This window comes from Odocoileus virginianus, chromosome 19 (genome assembly GCF_023699985.2).
Source record: "Odocoileus virginianus isolate 20LAN1187 ecotype Illinois chromosome 19, Ovbor_1.2, whole genome shotgun sequence".
Classification (NCBI taxonomy): domain Eukaryota; kingdom Metazoa; phylum Chordata; class Mammalia; order Artiodactyla; family Cervidae; genus Odocoileus; species Odocoileus virginianus.
Genome location: NC_069692.1, coordinates 37,090,781 through 37,102,707, shown reverse-complemented (window position 1 = coordinate 37,102,707; position 11,927 = coordinate 37,090,781). Strand labels below are relative to the sequence as shown.

Here is an 11,927-nt window from a genome sequence, read left to right as displayed (position 1 = left end):
ACGTTTTGTCAGAACTCTCCACCATGACATGTCCTTCTTGAGTGGCCCTACACAGCATGGCTCATAGTTTTATTGAGTTAGACAAGGCTGTGGTCCATACGATCAGACAGGTTAGTTTCCTGTGACTGTGGTTTTCAGTCTGTCTGCCCTCTGATGGAGAAGGATAAGAGGCTTATGGAAGCTTCTGATGGGAGAGACTGAGGGGAAATTGTTCTAATTGTTCTTGTTCTAATGGGTGGGGCCATGTTCAGTAAATCTTTAATCCAATTTTCTGTTGATGGGAGGGGCTGTGTTCCTTCCCAGTTTTTAACCTGGGGCCAAACTGTGGTGGAGGTGATGAAGACAATGGAGACCTCCTTCAAAAGGTCCCGTGCATGCAATGCTACACTCAGTGCCCCCAGCCCTGCAGCAGGCCACTGCCTACCTACGCCTCCACCGGAGACCTTTGGACACTCACGGGCAAGTCTGGGTCAGTCTCTTGTGGGGATCACTGCTCCTTTCGCCTGGGTCCTGGTGTGCCCGCCAAGAGTTTGTTTCCCAGTCCTGTGTAAGTTTTGGTGGCTCTATAGTGAGGTTAGTTGCTACCCCGTCCAAGAGGGCTTATGCCATACCCAGGTCTGCTGCACCCAGAGCCCCTGCCCCGTCTCAATCCACTGCTGACCCCACGTCTAAGGAAAAATAAGAAGCCCCAGCAAGGCGGTAGGATGGGCGAGTCGTGTTTAGAATCATACCCCATACCTGCTGGAAACACTCAGAGGGCTTAAACAAACCTTGTGCACACCAGGACCCAGAGACCCCACAGAGACTAAGGCAGACTGTGTGTGAGCGTCTCCTGTGGAGGCACTGGTCAGCAGTGGGCTTATGCGCACAGTTTTGCACATTATGGGTATAACTGTGGAGAAGAAATTGCTAACAATAGAATAGCTCATACAAAGAATAGCTATAACACTATATCAGAGGCAGCCCATCTGCCCTTCAAAAAGAGTCTTTTAACTAATATTTCCACCGATGATAGAATGTCTATATTCCACATCTCAGCCCAAAGGGACATTATTAGTTCTTTTAATGCCATGACTTTTAACATTTTCCCAGAATCAAAGTTGATTTTATGACAATTGAGTGGGCTGGAGGAAGCACAAGCTGGAATCAAGATTGCTGGGAGAAATATTAATAACCTCAGATATGCAGATGGCACCACCCTTATGGCAGAAAGTGAAGAAGAACTAAAGAGCCTCTTGATGAAAGTGAAAGAGAAGAGTGAAAAAGTTGGCTTAAAGCTCAACATTCAGAAAACTAAGATCATGGCATCTGGTCCCATCACTTTATGGGAAATAGATGGGGAAACAGTGGAAACAATGTCAGACTTTATTTTTCTTGGCTCCAAAATCACTGCAGATGGTGATTGCAGCCATGAAATTAAAAGATGCTTACTCCTTGGAAGGAAAGTTATGACCAACCTAGATAGTATATTAAAAGGCAGAGGCATTACTTTGCCAACAAAGGTCCGTCTAGTCAAGGCTATGGTTTTTCCAGTGATCATGTATGGATGTGAGTTGGCGTATAAAGAAAGCTGAGTGCTGAAGAATTGATGCTTTTGAACCGTGGTGTTGGAAAAGACTCTTGAGAGTGCCTTGAAGTGCAAGGAGATCCAACCAGTCTATGCTAAAGGAGATCAGTCCTGGGTGTTCATTGGAAGGACTGATGTTCTAGCTGAAGTTCCAATACTTTGGCCACCTGATGTGGAGAGCTGACTCATTTGAAAAGACCCTGATGCTGGGAAAGATTGAGGGCAGGAGGAGAAGGGGACGACAGAGGATGAGATGGTTGGATGGCATCACTGACTCAATGGACATGGATTTAGGTGGACTCCTGGAGTTGCTGATAGACAGGGAGGCCTGGCGTGCTGTTCATGGGGTCAAAGAGTCGGACACAACTGAGCGACTGAACCTAACTGAACTGATGCATTCCTTGATTCTCCCATGTATTCTAATGTGACACATTAGAGGGCCACCTATGATTTTGTGAGAACACACTTGATGTAGTAGATTTTCTTGAGCTACCCTGGTGGCTCAATAGTAAAGAATCTGCCTACAATGCAAGAGACTTGCAGGAAATGTGGATTGGATTCCTGGGTTGGGAAGATCCCCGCTGGACAAGAAAATGGCAACCCATTCCAGTATCCCTCTTGGGATAATCGCATGGACAGAGGAATCTGGCAGGCTATAGTCCATGGGTTGCAGAGCTGGAGACAACTGAGCGACTAACCAACCAACCAACCATCAATTCATCTTCCAAAAAGCACTTACTATATGTTGGATGTAGGAGTCTCTGCTGTGAGTCAGACATCTCTGCACCTGCAGAGATGGAGCTTGCTACAGTGGGAGGTAGACAAGATGTATTATACAAGGCACAGACCTGCTTTCTAATTGAGCTCTCTAACAGAAAAATGTTTTATCAGCGAGTAAATGCAAGTTGTTTCTTTTTCTCTTTTAACAAGAGAAATTGCCAGGTACTTCTTAGAATAAACAGGCACAGAAAAATCACCTTGCAGCAGATACTATTGAGAAGAATTACTTGCAGACTCTCATGTATAAATAGAGAATGAGTGGGCTCATCTGTCTTAGGAAATGGCAAGCCTTCCCCCCAACCCTGCCCCTTTCAGTGACTTTATAAACCGCTCCTGCTTTATGTCAGGAGAGGGTAGTGTTATGGAAGAAGACAAGTTGGGTCAATTTGGTTAAGGAACCTAGGCATCCTAAAAAGGAAGAAACCCAAACACTAATGCCTTAGGAAATGACTGTAAAATCTAGATTTCAGTGGTGTAACATTGGGAGTTTGACTGATTAGGATATGAAGCTAATATACTATCACAATACGTGAAACTTCCTCCCCTCAAAACACCAAAAGGTTCTGGATCAACCTATAGAGTATTTTCATTCAGGAAGTGCTGCATCTCCAGGCTGGCCCAACTTTCACCTAAAGGCATGTATCCATCTCAACTGCCACCATTTCTGTAAAAGGAACAGGGTCTCTCTCAGGAGAGCTGGTCCATACCCAGGCATTGGTGCACTCACATCTAGCATCACCAGATAGCCAAGGTGAACAACTGCCACCTCTATATGGGAAGTTACAACACTGGAACTCTCTCCCATCTCTATCAGTCAGGACTACCAGGACCCAGGAAAGTGCTTGAATCAGAGAATGAAAAATGCTTTCGTCAAGGGATTTAACCTGTTTAGTTAGTGTCTTAATTTGTTCAGGGATGCTATAACCAAATACTATAGACAAGATGGCATATAAATATCATTTATTTCTCATAGTTCTGGAGGCAGCTGGAAATCCAAGATTAGGGTGCCAGTGTGGTCAGGTGATGATTCTCTTCTGGGTTGTAAAATTCTCATTTTATCCTCCTATGGCGGAAAGGGGCAAGGGATCTCTCTGAAGCCTCTTTTATAAGGGCACTAATCCCATTCATGAGGGCACTGCTCTCATGACCTTATAACTTTCCAAAGGCCCCACCTTCTAATACCATCACATAGGGAAGCTAAGGAGATACACACATATAACTTAGGCTTAGCTAAGCAGATTATTCCAGTCCAAAATTTAATCTTGAAGAAATGAGAGAATACAGTCAGAATTGAGAAATTATTCACAGCAGTATCAATGACTTTGAGGGTTCAGTACATGCTGAAATTATCAGTGCCTTAATCTGTACTGTGGTATGAGGCTGTGCTCCCAACGCCCAGCCCCTCCAGGTTCCTGTCTATTGCCATTGCCTAAACACTGATACTAGCCTTTACCTTCATGCAGTACTATAGAGCTTTTCATAGATAGTCTATCTGTGTTTTAGCTGACAGATTCAGTTTCTCTTCTCTGCAAAAAGTAACTAGGACTAATGGGAGTGGCATGCATGCATGCTCAGTTGTATCTGACTCTTTGCAACCCCATGGACTGTAGACCACCAGGCCCCTCTGTCCATGGAATTTCCCAGGTAACAATACTGGAATGGGTTGCCATTTCCTACTGCAGAGGATCTTCCTGTCCCAGGGGTTGAACGTGGGTCTCTTGTATCTCCTGCATTGACTGGAGGATTCTTTAACACTGATCCAACAGGAAAGTCCAGTAGGAATGGAGAGGATGTGAAAAGGAACCAAAAAGACATCTCAGGTGAATGGCAATAAAAATGGCGTGATTTAATCTAGGAGATTCTAATAAAACTTCCAAGCCTGGAGGGGGAAAACAGACTTGAAGTATAGCTGGTTTTCTCTATCCATAGGTTCCACATTTAAAAAAAATTAAAATTACTGACAGTTCAAAAAAACAAAACTTGAATATGCCACACTCTGGCAACTATTTACAGAGCATTTAAATTGCATTTACAACTATTTACATAGCATTTACATTGAATTAGGTATTATAAACAAACTAGGTGTGATTTAAAGAATAAGGGAGGATGTTCCTGGGTTATATGCAAATACTACACCATTTTATATAAGGTTCTTGAGCATACTCAGATTTTGGTATGGGGGGGGGATTCTGGAACTGATCAATCCCGTGCAGATACTGAAGAACAACAAAAAATGTATTCAGGAGGCAGGTAATAAGGACAGGGGGGACTAGAGCAAATAGTACATATCAGGAAGTAGGGTTAAATAATAATGACGCGTGTGTGTGTGTGTGTGTGTGTGTGTGTGTGTAGGTGTGCACGCACTGCACACGCACTTCATCTTGTCTCTTTGTTGGCTATGGACTGTAGCCCGCCAGGCTCCTCTGTCCATGGGATTTCCCAGGCAAGAATACTGGAGTGGGTTGCCATTTCCTACTCCAGGGGATCTTCCCAATCCCATGTCTTGAACCCATGTCTCCTGAGTGGTAGGTGGATTATTTACAACTACCTCCACATGGGGAGCTCAATAATGACTAAGTGACCTCCTAATTGTTCACTCTTTTATCATTCCCAAAAATTGTTTGTTGAATTCTTGTTATATGGCAACAATTTTGTTGGCTCTGGACACTTAAAGATAAAATGGCAAAATCTATGTAGTCAAGGAGACACTAGTCTTTTTCCAGTGCAGTAGTGAATTTCAAGGCATAAATTTCTTTCATTTAAAAAAATTTTTATTTATTATTGTGTTTGGCTGTGCTGGGTCTTCATTGCTGTGTGCAGTCTTTCTCTGGATGCAGCAAGTGGGGACTAATCTCGAGGTGCAGGCTTCTCACTGCGGTGGCTCCTCTTGCAGAGCATGGGCTGCAAGAGTGGAGGGCACATGGGCTTCAGTAGCTGTGGCCTGTGGGAGTAGTTGCCCCACAGCATGTGGGATCTTCCCAGACCAGGGATTGAACCTGCATCCTCTACATTGGCAGGCAGACTCTTAACCACTGAACCACCAGGGACGTCTTCCTTTCAGTTTTCAATTTGACCATTTAGATAACTCTCTCTCTCAGGCAAATTATTGCCATCCATTTAGTACTTTCAGAAATTGACAGAAATAGAAATTAAGTAATATTTCCTGTATCAAATAATACTAGAAGAATGAAAGTAAAAAAAAAAGAAAAAAATTCCTAAGGGACTTACATTCTCTCTTTTATGAATACATACCTATTTGCTAGTTATGGTTAATCATAAGTTTAAAAGTTTATGTAAAATAATACAGTACAGAAAAAAAGGAGGTGAGATTCCACATATGACAGCAGAAAGGCTGGTGCCATCAACTCTGCCCAGCTAGTTACCACTTGACCCAGCTGCCCCTAGGCACGTATCAACTTGGACTCTCAGAAAGTCCTTGTTCCTGAGATACCCAGGCTTGGATTAAAATTCAATTGCTACAATTCAAATAGTCCTCTTGAAACTGTAACTGAATAGAATAGGGAGTTTAAAGCCTGAAATGGTATAAACTCACTAGCTAATCAGAAAAGGAAGAAGACAAAATGTATCTCTCATGACCAAAATGATACTGATGTCTCACCACTTTCCAGGTCCCCCATTACTTCAAGAGAAAATAAAGGCATGCACTAAGTTATAAAACAAAATTACATGATGCAGAGCTGGGGAATAACACTAGTGCATGGAAGACTCACAGGGGTTTACTGACATAGCAACTGGTAAGGAGACTGTGCAGACCTAGTCCTCCCTCATAGACGGATGTTACTGATGGATGGTTTCCCAATCCATCCACAAGCCACTGTGGCATACACTGTGCTCTTCTGCCAGCATAACTGTTGGAGTCCCAGTTTCCTGAGACTCTTTATATAGTGGTGTCTTTTGGTGAAGTGAAATTAATTAGTTATGGAAGAGCTTCTCGTCTAGGGTGCCATCAGTGTGTGTGCCAAAATATCAGTCTCCTCAACTCTAGGATTTACCCTGAGTCTGGGATATTCAGAGCCACAGATCCATCATGTTCCCTGCAAGCAGGCCATTTGCCTCAAAGTTTTATGAAAATATTCTTTTTATCTGTTTGGCAAAATGTGAACAAGGATGGGAAACACCAGGCAGAACCAATACTCACTAGTCTCTCTAGGAACTCTGGGAGTTTGGTGGCACAATCCAGTCATCATCTACATAGACCTCAGCAGGCCTCTGCCAATTCCATTCCAATTAAATTCAAGCAGAATTTTTGGGTCTTGGCTGATTCATCTTAATCGTTATATGAAAAAGCAAAGAGCCAAGAATAGCCAAGGCAATTTTAGAGAAGAATCATATGGAAGCAGGACTTGCAAAATGTTTGGATAGGGTGCATGGGAGTTCATTATATTATCTGTATTTTTCTGCGTCTGTCTAAAATATTTCACAATTAACTTAAATTTAGAAGAAAATAAAAGAGTGTAGCTATAGTCTCTGATTGTTAAGACTCTTGTAAACAAGAAAGTAGAGAGCACAAATTTAACCTAAAAGGTTGTTGAATTCAGCTAGCAGTACCTTAAAATATATAGCATTTAGTCATCAAAAGACACCATAAAAAATTAAAAGACAAAAAAAAAAAATAAAAGACAACAAGAGAGTCTCTGCAAACTAAGAGACACTATTTGTAACACATATATATGAAAAAAGAGGAGTATTTACACTTTAAAAATATATAAAGATTATCTGCAAATTAATTTTAAAAATCAAGTCAACCAAAAAATGAACCAAAATCAGAACAGGCATTTCACAGAAACCCAAATAGTCACTAAACATATAAAGATGCTCAACCATATTAGCAAGACAGAAAATACAAATTAAAAGATCAATCAGATGCTACCACCATCTGATTATAACAATCAGTGTGGGTTTATTACAATAGTAATCAACAATAGTGTGGGTGTTACAAATAATGATGTGATAGTCCAATTCATGTGAAATGGATTTATGTGTAGATGAACCTCAAAAACTGAATGTGCAGTGAAAAAAAGGAAAAAAATGTAGTGTAAATTTATTAGATCAAGATACAATACCAGGATAGCTATATTTTTAGGGAATTACACACATAAATACTTTCAAAAAGAGCAAGCAAATGAATAATATAAAATTTAGAGTAATAATTATTTCTGGCTGGAATGAAAAATGTTTTAAAGAGGCCTCTTAGAAGGCTTCAAAAATGCTGGCACTTGTCTGGATCTTCAGGTCTGTAGTGAGTACCTGGGTATTCTTTTTTATTATTACCCTTTAAAATGTGCACATATGGGATACATTCATATATATATATATATATATATATATATATATTTCACAATTAACGTTTGTTTAGAAAATCCAGTGAGATTTAAAGAAGAGCTCTTACAAAATTGTTCCTATCAGCAACTTCTAGACTGTCAGTGAGGATTTCCTTGCTACTAGGTAACCAAACAAAAGAGAGAATTCTCTTGGCTTCTGAGGCTGATGTAAGGTGAAAACGATCAGCTGTAACCCCTATTTCAAAAGTTGTTTTTCTTCGCAGCTGCCTCATTGTTCTCAATTATTTCTAAAAGTATTTCAACATGTGATTTTGCATAATGTTTGCAAATAAAAAGTGTCATTTCTGCCTTTTAGCTTCCAAGTTTCATATATATATATATTTTTTTTTTTTGGAGGGCAAGATGTTCTCTAATTTACAATGTCTGAAAACTGCCAGTGGAAGCCAGTTAAAAGGAACTTTTGGATACCTCTGCTTCCCTTGTGGCCCAGCTGGTAAAGAATTCGCCTGCAATGTGGGAGCCCTGGGTTCAAGCCCTGGGTTGGGAAGATCCCCTGGATAAGGGAAAAGCTACCCACTCCAGTATTCTGGCCAGGAGAATTCACAAACAGATGGACACCACTGAGCGACTTTCACTTTCACTTTACACTTTCAAAGCTTTCCAGCAGAACCTTAGAACACCAGTTTCTAAGAGAGCAATAGGTTTTCTCTAGCTGGGGAAAGGGGGTGGGGGAGTCCAGCTTAACTCAACTCTGCCCCTTTGCTCCTTTCGTAGGAGACGCCCAGAAAAACCTCTCCCCCACCTACACCCCTTTCCAACCCTTACCGACCCCAGGGACCTGCGCCGGGAAACCAGAGCCCCGCCCACTCAGCGAGCCCCACCCCGCGCTGGCCCCGCCCCCAGGGGCTCCCGGCACCCGGTGCGCGCGCCCTTCGGGAGGCGGGGCTGCTCAGGCTCACTGCCGGGCAGCGGCGGCTGCCTGCGCTCTCCGCTTGTAGGTCTCCGCCGGCGGATCCTCTCCTGGTGTCTGGATTCCCGGGCCCTGGTGAGTAGCTGGAGATTTCCGGGCCCAGCTGGCTCAGCTGTGGCCAGCACTGGGGCCCTCAGCGCCTGCGCTCTTACCCGCCAGCCAATCTGCTCGCCTGCAGATGGCCTTTGACCCTGCGCCCCAACGCCCTGCGGCGGCCGCGGCGGGCTGCGTATCGCTGCGAGTCTCGGGAACGCGGGGACCCCACTGCGTCTCTCTTATACCTGATTTTGCTAGGGTTAGTTTTGTTGTCTTCTATCCTACTTTATCCCGAGCCTGTCGGCCTCGTCTCCGCCACTTTTTTGCAGCGGAACCTCTTGTCGCCTCGGTATCTTTTCCTCCCCAGGAAGTTGGGAATTTTAGGAGTGATGGAAAAGCCTTTCAGCGCCTAATCCTTTTGTCCCCAAACTCGGCCTTGTGCCTCGGGCACAAGTGGGAAGGTCGAGGCCTACCTGGCTTGGGCTGCAGCAGGAAGGTGGCGAGCTCCGGTCTCCGTACGCCGAGGCGTGGGGAGCGGAGAGCGAGGGCGGGGAGGCCGACGCAGAGATGCGTTTTCATTCACCTGTTCCACGTTTGGCTCTATCATTTTAGACTGTTAGCGTTTGCTGAATCGAAGGATGCGCAACTCTGCTGGAATAGTATCTTTTCCTATTTTCCAGAGGAACCAGTGAAAATTTAGGCAGTTAGGACTGTTGGTTTCTGTTTCAGCAGTTAGAGACCCTGCAGATATGAGTTAAGGAAAAATGTGGAAGTACGTTAAAAAAATAAAACAAGGGAAGATAATGTTAATTATATGAATTCAGAAAAAGGCAAGTAAGACTGGAATGAGTTGGTTATGTTAAAGTATTAAGACAGGAGCTTCCTGGGTGTCTCAGTGATAAAGAATCCACCTGCAATGCAAGAGATCCTGGTTTGATCCCTGGGTCAGGAAGATCCCTTGGAGAAGGAAATGGCAACTCACTCCAGGATTCTTGCCTGGGAAATCCCATGGACAGAGGAGTGGGCTACATACAGTTCATGGAGTTGCAAAGAGTCAGACATCTTTAGCAACTAAACAACAACAACCGAATTTAGACAATAGTTGAAAGAAAAATACAAAATAAAATCTAGGTATTGGTAATATTAAGTCACACGATTGCACATAATTTTCATGACAGTATGTTACTCCATTCATATTGAACTATATGTAAACCTTGAAAAAATAGTGTTGTGAAAGGAATCTTGTGGATTTGCAGTTTTATGATTTTTCTATGCATATAACATTACCAGAGCTGTTGCTGTCAGTCACACAATGAGTATTGAGTATGTAAGAAAATAAACTTTCTTCAGATTAAATTTGGACTACAGTTTATGAGTAAGTCATAACAGATAATCATCTTTAAGCAAAAACATAATCACATGTCAGCAGTTTTCATCTGTCACAAAATTTATGGTGGTGTATTCTCTAAACTTGCTTTCTCTAAAATGTAGGAAGCTGTGAAAACATGAGGAGCTTGAGTTCTAGAACTGTATTTCTCTGCTGTTTGCGCATTGCTTAACCTCAGGTTACTCAGCCATTAGTTAGCCCAGGTATTGGGAAAAAGTTGGCAACTGCTCTGTTGCCAATTTAGTTCAGTTCAGTTGCTCAGACGTGTCTGACTCTTTGCGACCCTATGGACTGCAGCATGCCAGGCCTTCCTATCCATCACTAACTCCCGGAGCCTACTCAAACTCATGTCCATTGAGTTGGTGATGCCATCCCACCATCTCATCCTCTGTCGTCCCCTTCTCCTCCCGCCTTCAGTCTTTCCCAGCATCCCGGTCTTTTCAAATGAGTCAGTTCTTTGCATCAGGTGGCCAAAGTATTGGAGTTTCAGCTTAAGCATCAGTCCTTCCGATGAATAGTCAGGACTGATTTCCTTTAGGATGGACTGGTTGGATCTCCTTGTAGTCCAAGGGACTCTCAAGAGTCTTCTCCAACATCACAGTTCAAAAGCATCAATTCTTCAGTGCTCAGCTTTCTTTATAGTCCAGCTCACATCCATACATGACTACTGGAAAAATCATAGCTTTGACTAGATGGACCTTTGTTGGTAAAGTAATATCTCTGCTTTTTAATACTTTGTCTAGGTTGGTCATAACGTTTCTTCCAAGGAGCAAGTGTTTTTTAGTTTCATGACTGCAATCACCATCTGCAGTGATTTTGGATCCCACCAAAAAAGAGTCTCTCACTGTTTCCACTGTTTCCTCATCCATTTGCCATGACATGATGGGCCCAGATACCATGATCTTAAGTTTTCTGAATGTTGAGTTTTAAGCCAACTTTTTCACTCTCCTCTTTCACTTTCGTCAAGAGGCTCTTTAGTTCTTCTTCACTTCTGCCGCAAGGGTGTGTTATCTGCATATCTGAGGTTATTGATATTTCTCCCAGCAATCTTGGTTCCAGCTTGTGCTTCATCCAGTCCAGCATTTCTCATCATGTACTCTGCATATAAGTTAAATAAGCAGGGTGACAATATATAGCTTGACGTACTCCTTTCCCGATCGGAACCAGTCTGTTATTCCATGTCCAGTTCTAACTCTTGCTTCTTGAAACTGTATACAGATTTCTCAGGAGGCAGGTCAGGTGGTCTGGTATTCCCATCTCTTTCAGAGTTTTCCACTGTTTGTTGTTATCCACACAGTGAAAGGCTTTGGCATAGTCAATAAAGCAGAAGTAGATATTTTTCTGGAACTGTCTTGCTTTTTCAGTGATCCAGCGGATGTTGGCAATTTGATCTCTGGTTCCTCTGCCTTTTCTAAATCCAGCTTGAATATCTGGAAGTTCACAGTTCACATACTGTTGAAGCCTGGCTTGGAGAATTTTGAGCATTACTTTGCTAGCATGTGAGATGAGTGCAATTGTGTGGTAGGTTGAGCATTCTTTGGCAGTTCCTTTTTTTTTTTGGTAATTTAGTTCAGTCGTGTGTAAAAAGAAGTTCTACTTCATAGGTTGTTTTGAACATTAAAATGGGGAGATGAGATTATGCTTTACTGAATTTCTGTTAACAAAAGGATACAGGTGTTTACATTAAAACTGACTTGGGCAAAGAACTTGAGGTACAGAAGCTGATTTTGAAAGTTCCAGATGTGTTTTCAGTTCAGTTCAGTTGCTCAGTTATGTCCAACACTTTGCGACCCCATGGACTGCAGCATGCCAGGCTTCCCTGTCCATCACCATCCCCCCGAGCTTGCTCAAACTCATGTCCATCCAGTCAGTGTTGCCATCCAA

At 42.7% G+C, this 11,927-nt stretch overlaps 1 protein-coding gene and 1 long non-coding RNA gene across 3 annotated transcripts in view; one reads left to right on the top strand and one right to left on the bottom strand.

The window, feature by feature from the left end:
• Positions 1-5,096: 5,096 nt before the first annotated feature.
• On the bottom strand, positions 5,097-8,699 carry LOC139029705 (uncharacterized). The gene is made up of 2 exons (XR_011481919.1): positions 8,610-8,699; positions 5,097-5,248 (listed from the first exon to the last, which is right to left on the bottom strand). It is a non-coding gene; the product is annotated as an uncharacterized lncRNA (long non-coding RNA).
• MANEA (mannosidase endo-alpha) overlaps positions 8,612-11,927 on the top strand; it is a 58,405-nt gene continuing 55,089 nt past the window's right edge. The window contains exon 1 of one of the 2 annotated variants that reach the window (XM_070450103.1): positions 8,612-8,695. The gene's annotated coding sequence lies outside the window, so the exon portion shown is untranslated. Of the gene's footprint in view, positions 8,696-8,828; positions 8,916-11,927 lie in introns of those variants that run through there. The other variant, XM_070450104.1, reaches the window with a different exon arrangement.